The sequence below is a fragment of the Nycticebus coucang genome, chromosome 7 (assembly GCF_027406575.1).
Source record: "Nycticebus coucang isolate mNycCou1 chromosome 7, mNycCou1.pri, whole genome shotgun sequence".
Lineage (NCBI taxonomy): Eukaryota > Metazoa > Chordata > Mammalia > Primates > Lorisidae > Nycticebus > Nycticebus coucang.
The window spans coordinates 133,214,987-133,223,989 of record NC_069786.1 but is presented as its reverse complement, the minus strand read 5'-3'; the positions used below and the strand labels follow the sequence as shown (position 1 = coordinate 133,223,989).

At 54.0% G+C, this 9,003-nt stretch overlaps 1 long non-coding RNA gene across 1 annotated transcript; it reads right to left on the bottom strand.

Annotated features, from left to right (window-relative positions):
* Positions 1-7,373: 7,373 nt before the first annotated feature.
* On the bottom strand, positions 7,374-8,719 carry LOC128590827 (uncharacterized). The gene is made up of 3 exons (XR_008381343.1): positions 8,548-8,719; positions 8,135-8,309; positions 7,374-7,988 (listed from the first exon to the last, which is right to left on the bottom strand). It is a non-coding gene; the product is annotated as an uncharacterized LOC128590827 (long non-coding RNA).
* Between the last annotated feature and the right edge of the window lie 284 nt (positions 8,720-9,003).

Genomic DNA, 9,003 nt, shown 5'->3' with positions numbered 1-9,003 from the left:
CAGCCTCCTTCCTGAGAGCCTCCTCTGGAGTCCTGATACTTTAACTAGCTCGGAACAGCCTTCGAGGCTTCTCTGTACCTGGGGGAATTCTGCCCACTCAGCCCCCAGGGGTAGGCCCTGCTGGTGCTGTCCGCCCTGCCCCCCACCCCAGGAGCACCTCACTCCCTGCCCCATGCCCATGTGGTGCTGAGGAAGGGGCGCTGGGCCCTTGACCATACTTGATTCATCAGGAGATGGACACTCAGCTCAAGCTGGAAACTTCTCAGTTTGGATCTCAGAGGGCCAAGACCTCTTTGTTGGTGAAAGGTTTCAGGTTAAAAAACTTCCCAGAGCCACCAGCAGCCTTGTTGCCCTTCCCATGCTGTGTGCCAGTCTATATGGAGAGACAGCTTCTGAAGGTTCCCTGATGTACAGCCCGTCCTCCCGGAGGCCAGGCCTTCTGCAGGCTCCCTGGGACAGGACCTGGGAGGTGTCGAGACAGCACAGCCGTGTGAGTGGGTTCTGCCTCGGGAGCAGCAAAAGCTGAGCTGAGCAGAGCCAGGACAGAAGCCGGCCCGGCTGTGCCCACAGGGACAGGCCTGGGGCTCTCAGAGTTAGATGTGTGTCTGAAAACGTGTTAAGGACATGTTCAGGTCCCACAGGGAGAGAGAAAAGTTCTGGGACTGGGTGAAAGTTACCTGCCTCCTGTGCTGGGAGAGAAGCTGAACCACCCCAGTAGAAAGGGGCTTGGCTCAAATTCTGTTCTCCTAGCACCCAGCATCCAGAACTCTGTGCAGGATGCACCCTAAATCCTTAAAGGGAGAGGGGAGAGTTTCTGGAAGCCACAAACACAGAGGAAACAGCCCAAGATCAGTAAGCCCCCAGCCAAGAAACACCAGAGGCTCCTGCCAGCTCGAAGATACAGAAGCTGCCCCCCAAAAGCCTTTGGGGGTATAGCCTCCTCAGCACCTTGGCCTTGGACTTCCAGCCTGCCGGATGGTAGAGACAGAGTTTCTGCTGCTTTAGGCCATGAGGATGTGGAACTTTGGAGGAGCAGCTCCAGGGCCCCACCCAGTGCCCAGGTGCTGACAGGGACATTGGCTCTGAGCACTGGGCCAGCCAAGGACAGATGGGCCAGATGAGGACAGACAGGGAAGCTACACCAGCAGCAAGGACCACACAGAAGCAGCCACCTGAGAGTGTCGAGGGTGCACAGGAGAGGCGGTCTGGCAAAGACAAAGGCAAAAACACTGTCTTGGGCAAGCCGCTCTTGACGTAGCAACCCAGTGTGGGGCAGCCCTGGGGAGGGATCTCTGCCAGAACCAGTCAGGTGGCTGGTGGACGTGTGACCCAGTTCTGAGGTTTCACATCAGCCACTGTCACTCAGCAGTGAGTTTGTGTAACGTTTGAATCTGGGAAATCTGACCCATCATAAGGGAAGTCGCAGTGATGGGAACTTGACACAGACAATGACAGATGCAGCCAGTACTCTGCAATGACCAGAGTGACGTCCCCAGACATGGAGCTGGGTGGCTGGAGTCACATGTGAAGCAGGAGAGGCTTCTGCTGATGCGATGGGGTCAGGGCCCCCACCCTCTGCAGTAAGATGTCCTATTCAGGGGACACAAAGCCATTGCTAAGAGCAGGACACAGTTCATGCCTCCCAGAGGGCAGTGCAGGTTTTCTGCTGGCCTGTGAATGTCCTCACCACTAGGGAGGAGCAGAGGTTCCCACATGTCTCCCACACGGTGGCTTTGTGGGAGTGTTTGGACTTGTGCCCCAGGGTCTCTGCTCAGAGGCAGATCCTTCTGAAAGCTGAGAACACTGGCCGTGCCATGGGGAAGTCTCTCCCCCAGAAGGTGAGCACCCGCCGGGCAGGTCCAGCTCTGTCTCACCTTCCCGTCACCCCTCCGTCCCCTTTGCCCACCTCCAGGCTGGGTGCCTCACTCATAGGGAGGACGGATGGAGGCAGAGCTGGCCTCTGCCCTCGGGCTGCCTCCAGGGCAGCTGGAATGTAAGGGTCACCAGGAATGCAAATTCAAAAGGTAGAAGTAAATTCCTTTTTGTTTTCTTTTTTGAAATATGTCTCATTTTATTTCTTTTTTAGCCTTATTGGGATATAATTCACAAATAGAAATAGTGTATATTTAAAGCATCCAACTTGATGTTTTGATACACATTGTGAAATTATCACCATGATCAAGCTAGTTAACACACCGGCCACCTCACGTAGTCACCCTTTTTCTGTGGTGAGAACTCGTAAGTTCTTCCCCCAGTCGCAGAGCAGATGTGCGCCATACTGTTGTTAACTGCTCTCCCCAAGCCTGTGCTCCATAACCAGAACTTCCTCATCCTGCGTAACTGGCCTGTGCACCCCTTGGCCCATGTCTCCCCGTGTCCCCAGCCCCCAGCTTCTGGCAACCACCTTTCTGCTCTCTGCTGCTGTGAGGGTGGGTTTTAAAGGTCCCGTACGTTAAGTGAAGTCCTGCAGTGTGTACCCTCCTGTGTGTGACGTATTTCCTGTAACACAGCGTCCTCCAGGTCCACCCACGCTGTAGAATGTGTCAGAACTCCATTGTTTGTGTATATATATATGTTTTCTTTCATCCATTAACCTATTGAGGGACATTTAGACTGTTTCTACCTCTTTGCGATTTGTTAATCATGGTTCAATGAACGTGGGGGTGCAGAAGACTCCCCAAGAGCCATTTGGGGCACACGCCAAGGAGTGGTATTACTGGATGCGTGATAGCTTATTTTTAATTTTTTGAAGACCCTCCGTGCTGTTTTTGTAAATTCTGCATAGAGGCCCGGGCAGTGCACAGAGCCGGGCATGCACACCCTGTGGCCCTGAGTCACTGTGGCTTCAATATCAGCTAGTGTCTCTGCCCCACCTGAGTCCTGAGACCCCAGCCAGGCAGGGCACCTACAGACAGATGGGAATTCTGTCCAGACAGGTGCAGCCAGTACGCTGCACATTCTTCTCCCCTGTACAGACCTGCCTCCGATCGGATTCAGCCTTCAGAGCCTGTCATGCCCGGCCCACCAGATCGGCAGCTTTCAGCCACACCTGGGTCAATCTGTCCAGGGACACAGGATTTGTAGCCTCCAACCTAATGGCGTCTTGGCTGCTCCTATTTGATCAGAGTAACTGAGAACTAGCCAATAGGCCAAGGACAGTAATTCTGACTTTGTAACCTGACCCCTACGCCAGGCCCTGGGAGAGCATTTGCAATAAACCAGCCCAGGTGCAGGTGGGAGCCCCCAGCAGCTCCCCAATGTGCTCAGCTGCAATCTTTGGGTAATCACAGCGTGCCCTCCCTGGGACTGGCTCCCAAATGCCACTGGAGGGGATACTCCACATTTGGGGTATCTCCCCGTCTGCTCCCAGCTCTCCCAGGAGCCATCACCCACCTACCTGGGACTGCTGCTAGCTGAACCCCACACCTGCCTGGGACTGCTGCTAGCTGAACCCCACACCTGCCTGGGACTGCTGCTAGCTGAACCCCACACCTGCCTGGGACTGCTGCTAGCTGAACCCCACACCTGCCTGGGACTGCTGCTAGCTGAACCCCACACCACAGGGTCCCCTGCTGTTGTCCCTCCCCAGGAGCAGGGGGAGGCTGGCATCACAGGGGCAGCCTGCATGTCTGGGTGCAGGGTGGGGCCTACACTTTGCCTTCCCCCAGGGAGAAATACCCAGAAGAGGAGCAGGTGCTCTCCTTTCCAGCTGATTGGTGGCCTGACTGTGGTGCTTTGTCCGGCAGGCAAGCGGGAGTCTCTCCGAGGCTGGAACTTGAGGCCTTGCTCAGCAGCCTGGCCCACCACAGGGCTTCTGCCCACTCCTCATCTTGTGCCTTGTTCTGGCCGAATGGAGAAACTCTCACAACCCAGAAGGATTCAGGGCAAAATCCATTTTGTTCCTAATGTGGTGCAAAGCCAAGTAGAAGGCTTCTGCGTTAACTCATACATCTGCATCTTGAGTATTTTTGCATTATTGGCAGGCACCATCCCCCAGGAGGGCAAGAATCAAGGCTGCAGAACCAAGAATCAGCTTGGGGCTGGCGGCATCTGTTGCAGGAGTGAGCACCAGCCAGAATGGGGGAGGGGGAAGATGCCCCGAATCTCAGAGCTGGGGGTGGGGTGGCGGCTGGGCACTGGGTGGGCCATGCCCTCAAAGACAGAAGATCTGACCCCAGGACTGGACTTCAGTCTCCAGCACAGCTGGCTCAGGCCAGAGGCCAGGGTGGGGAGGGCAGCAGGCCACCCCCGGGAGCCAGGGTCTGAGTGAAAGCAGGCAGGGGCCCACGGTGTCTGGAAGGCATTACTTAACACAGAGACTCGGGTTTCCCTATACTCAGGGACCCTTTCATGTGTGACCTGTGACCCCGGGGGCTTCTCATTTCTGTGTGTGCATTAAATAGCCTCCAGGCTTGCCATGGCAACAGGCCCTGGGGATAAGGGCCAGTGTGGGCACAGATATAAGGTCACAGAACTGTGGGCATGCTGACTTCATGTGCCATGGCCATCTGGCCACGTGGCACTGTGCCCCACTGGTTATTCATTGGCTACAGCTGGGAGACACACGTGGTGGTGGGCGTGGTGCCCCAAGATGGCAAGGGCGTTTCTGCTTCCAGCCTCGTAAAGGATGGCAGCCCCAAACACACGATTATGAAAACTCTCTGGGGTTTGTACACTGGGTTCCCTTTATTGCCCCAAGAGGCCTGACATCTCACACTAAAACCCTCTGCGTCCCCTACCCAAGGTGGCCAGAGGTCAAGGTCACTTTCACTGTCCCCTATCTCATAACTTTCTTGTGTTGTACACAGCAACCAGCAGAGTTCTGGACATTCCAGCTAAATTTGGGTGCGTCATCAAAATTTAAAACTTTGGTGCACCACAGGACACTATTAACAGTGTGACGAGGCAACCCACGGGAGGGGAGAGAATGTTTCCCCATCACGTATCTGAGAAGAAATTCATGGCCAGAATAAAGAACGCCTCCAACTCATCAAGGAAAAACAACCCAGTGCAGACATGGACAATGGACTTGAATGAATATTTATTCAAAGAAGAAATAGTAAGGCCAGTAAGCAAACGAGAAGGTGTGCACTTCACCGGTCGTCAGAGAGAAGCGCGTGACAAGCAGGAGAGGCTGCGTCGTGCTTATCACGGAGGCTGCAGCGACGGACGCACAGAGAGCGAGAGAGAGAGAGCGCTGTGAGGCTGCAGAGGAGCAGGGAACCCGGGCACGCCACGGTGCTGCGGGAGTGTGCGAAAACCCCAGTGGGATTTCCATATCACGTGGCAATTCCACATCTGAGTTTTTACCTAGAAGAAGCCTGAGGGTGGAGGGTTCAAACCTGACCCGACCAAAACTGCAAAAAATAGCCGGGCGTTGTGGTGGGCGCCTATAGTCCCAGCTACTCAGGAGGCTGAGGCAAGAGAATCGCTGAAGCCCAAGAGCTGATGGTTGCTGTGAGCTGTGTGACGCCACAGCACTCTACCCAGGGCGACAAAGTGAGACTCTTGTCTCTAAAAAAAAAGAAGAAGAAGAAGCAGCAGCAGATGAAGAGGCTCCCGCAGGCATCAACCCACCGTGTTCACGGCAGCGTCCCTGACAACGGCCGGCAGGGAGAAGCGACTGAAGCGCCCGCTGGTGGATAAGCGGACGGACAAGATGTGGTACATCCCTGCCGCACCGTGGAATGTTGTTTGCCTTGAAAAGAAAGAAAATTCGGACACGTGCTTCAATATGGATGGAGCTTAAAGACCAAAAGCTAAATCAGCCAGTCACAAAAGGACAGCTCTAGCCTGTTCCTGCGACGTGAGCTGCCCAGGGTGGCCAGATCCTGCAGACAGACAGCAGAGTGGTGGGAGCAGGGCCTCGGGGAGGGCGGAAGACCCCGTGACCAACAGGGATAGTCTCTGTGTGGGTAACATGAGAAGCCTGGCACGGGGGTGCTGAGCCAGGCCGATAGGCCAACAGTGTGTTTGTGCTTAATGCCCCTTAAAAATGGGTAAAGTGGAAAATTTTAAGTTATTTCTATTTTAGCACAATTTAAAAAATCTGGGTGGCTTAAGTAAAATTCAAATAACCAATGTAAAAACCATTTTGCTTTTGGACAAATAAACAACAGGGGCCCCGACTTTCCTTCCCTCAGCTTAGCTGGGCGTCCTCTCGGGGTCTTTAAGGGGCTCTCTCACATGTATTTGTTCCATGAATCAATGACCAGTTTTCAAAAGTAAAAAGGAATCCAGGCTGTGACACAGCCTGGAGACGGACAAGGGCTTCTCAGCCAAGAACAGTGCCCAACGTCCTGTGCGGCCTTTATGGACACACCTGCTTTGATGGCCCTGGGTCCCCGTGTGGTGGCCCCAGACACAGCCAGCTTGAATATTCCCAAATAGGAACAGTGAACTGGAGAGCCTGGGAGTCTGGATATTAACTTGTGGACCATATGGATCACATTTCTCGGGCTTTTTCAAGCTGGTCTGAGTCTTCTCAGAGGCGCACACCGAGTGAAGCGATCAACTGATTTCCATTTCAGAACCTGGTTTATCTTGCACCAGGGTGGTCCCCTATCATTGCATTCTCTGATCCTGTTCGTCAAATTTTGCCCTTAAAGACTATTTATGAGAGTAGGTTTAAGGCTTTGAAGACCGTTTGTTCTTTCAAGAGATAGACAAGTTTAAAGCCCCTGTCATTGGGTCTAACTGATGTGGTCGCACGGTGGGGCCCAGGGAGGGTGGGATTTGTCTAGCTCAACACAAGGTATGACAGAGATCAAACTCACTATAAACAGGAGGGATTAGGAGCCCAAAGCCAAGGTGGGGGTAGGATCAAATGACACAGGCTGTCAGAGAATAAAAGCTTCTTGGCAAGTTAAAAAAAAAAAATGGCTTAAGCACAGCCCTGGGCTGGTGTCTCAGGTTATGCTCACAAAATCTGAATCATGTACCTGAAGGCACCTGAAGAGCAGGACAGGAACAGGGCCTGCACCTCCAAAGCCAGAGAGCGGTGACGTTCAGGGCCAGCTCAGCCATCGCCTCACCCAAGGGCGTGCCACTTCCTGCAATAAAGGCCCAGCAGGCCCAGTGGCAGCACCACTGTCTCCCCTGCAGCCGGCTCCCAAACACCTGAGGGCATCTTCCTGGAAAACTGCAGGGAGAGGGTCTTACCTGTTGGAAGTCAGGGGGGTCCTAGTTCCCAGAACCCAGTTGACCTGGTTCTATTACTCAGCTGAGCTAGAAAGTTCATCCAAGGCATGGTGGTAACTGAAAGAAAAAAATTAATGGAAAGCGGAAATGAAACTGGAGGGGCACAGGCCGTGTGGACAGAGAGCAAAGTAACCTGCACAAATCTCAGTGTAACGGAGAGAAATTTTATTTAAGAACAAAGTGACAGCTTAGAGCCCTTCCAGAGAGAGCTGGAAGCGGGTCCCTCTCTTGATGGAGATGAGGTGAGAGGCAGGACAGCCGAGGTGTGAATAGCCTCTCTCTCTTCCCCACCTCGTTTGAAATCGGCTGCAAGTCTTCCACCGGCCTCTCTCTGCGCCTCCGGGCAGTATTGTCCTTTTCTATTGGTTATTAACCATCTCTTTCTGTTGTTCCTTGGTTGCCTAGGTTGCCTCATACCGTCATTCTCACGGGCCCTCCAGACTTCCTGGTTCAGCAGGTCAGGCTTCCCTCCCGTCCCCTGGAAGGCCCTTTCTGTGTGTCCCTTCTGATTCCCCACCTGTGTCCTCTACATGCCGCTTCAAGCAGGTGACAGTAGGCACAGGTGCAGGTGGGCCCACACCCATGGCCTCTCCCACGTGTGGCCTTTTCCTGGAGTAGCTCTGAGGCTGCAGGTCAGAGAGAGGGTCCACACATGGCCGGCCGAGGGCCGTCCCTGGCCGCCAGGTATCTAGACCTGACAGCCCCAGGCAGACAGCTCACTCCAGGCCTAGAACTTCTCTACCAAGTTGGCCAGGAAGCTTGGTTCACCTTTCTCCTTCCAAAAATAACTAAACGAGAAAAGAGAACAAGAAAATCTGAAAATTTTGGAAATATTTGAAAGCTTTAAAAGAGAGAAAGAAGATGAGAATAAGAAGAAAGCATAATCCATCCAGCACCCGAGAACACCACGCGTCACCGTGCCGCGTGAGCTCACAGATTTCCTTGTCCCTGTACGTGTTAAATGCCATCCTCAAGGCCTCAGAGCATCCAGGATGCAGCCGGACTTGTGTCTGGGAACTGCCATGGCAGGGACGACAGTGGAAGGTGCAGGGGTTTGGCCAGAGTGGGCTCAAGTAGACTCTGGGGCAGAGACACTCAGCCACACAACCCTGCAGGTGCAAACAGGTGTTGTAGGTTTCTCAGCCTCATTGCAGAGAAGGAAACCAGAGGCCAAAGGTTTCCTGTGGACACCAGTCAGGAACATCTGGGGGCCCCTGCACAAGGGCTGGGGTGATCTGGGCAACTGCACGGGGAAGAGGGACTGATCTGACCAATGTCACCCACCTCCCCTCACTGGGCTCACACATATACCACAGAGTCCCCTGATGCAGTTCACTCCATGGCTACCTTGCAGCCATGGAGGCCCAGCTTTCAATCTGGGGAGGATAATGTCCACATGCCACCTGACCACTTGGCACTCAGGGGTGCAGGAATTGCAGAACTGCGCTGCAAAAGCCAGGCTCGTGTGCCACTCTGCATGTGCCAGAAATCTGCCACTGCAGTCAGAGAGGGGGCAGAAAGCTCCGGTAGTGAAGGGAAAACTTGCCCCGTAGTCATCATGCTCTGACGGAGGGGCCCTGCGCACGGGAGCCATCTGTGAGCTGCAAAGAGTCCAGCCTGGTACTGACTGCACGTGACAGATAGTAGGATGCCCTGGCTGGAATTTAAGCAGAAATGCCACGGATCATGTAGCTAAACACACATTTCCTAAAGAGCAGTGCAGCGGGCATGTGCGTTACTCAGTAACATCAGAAGCTGCAGGCCGCCGTCCGTCCGTACCTTGAGCAGCCTGCCTGGGCCGTC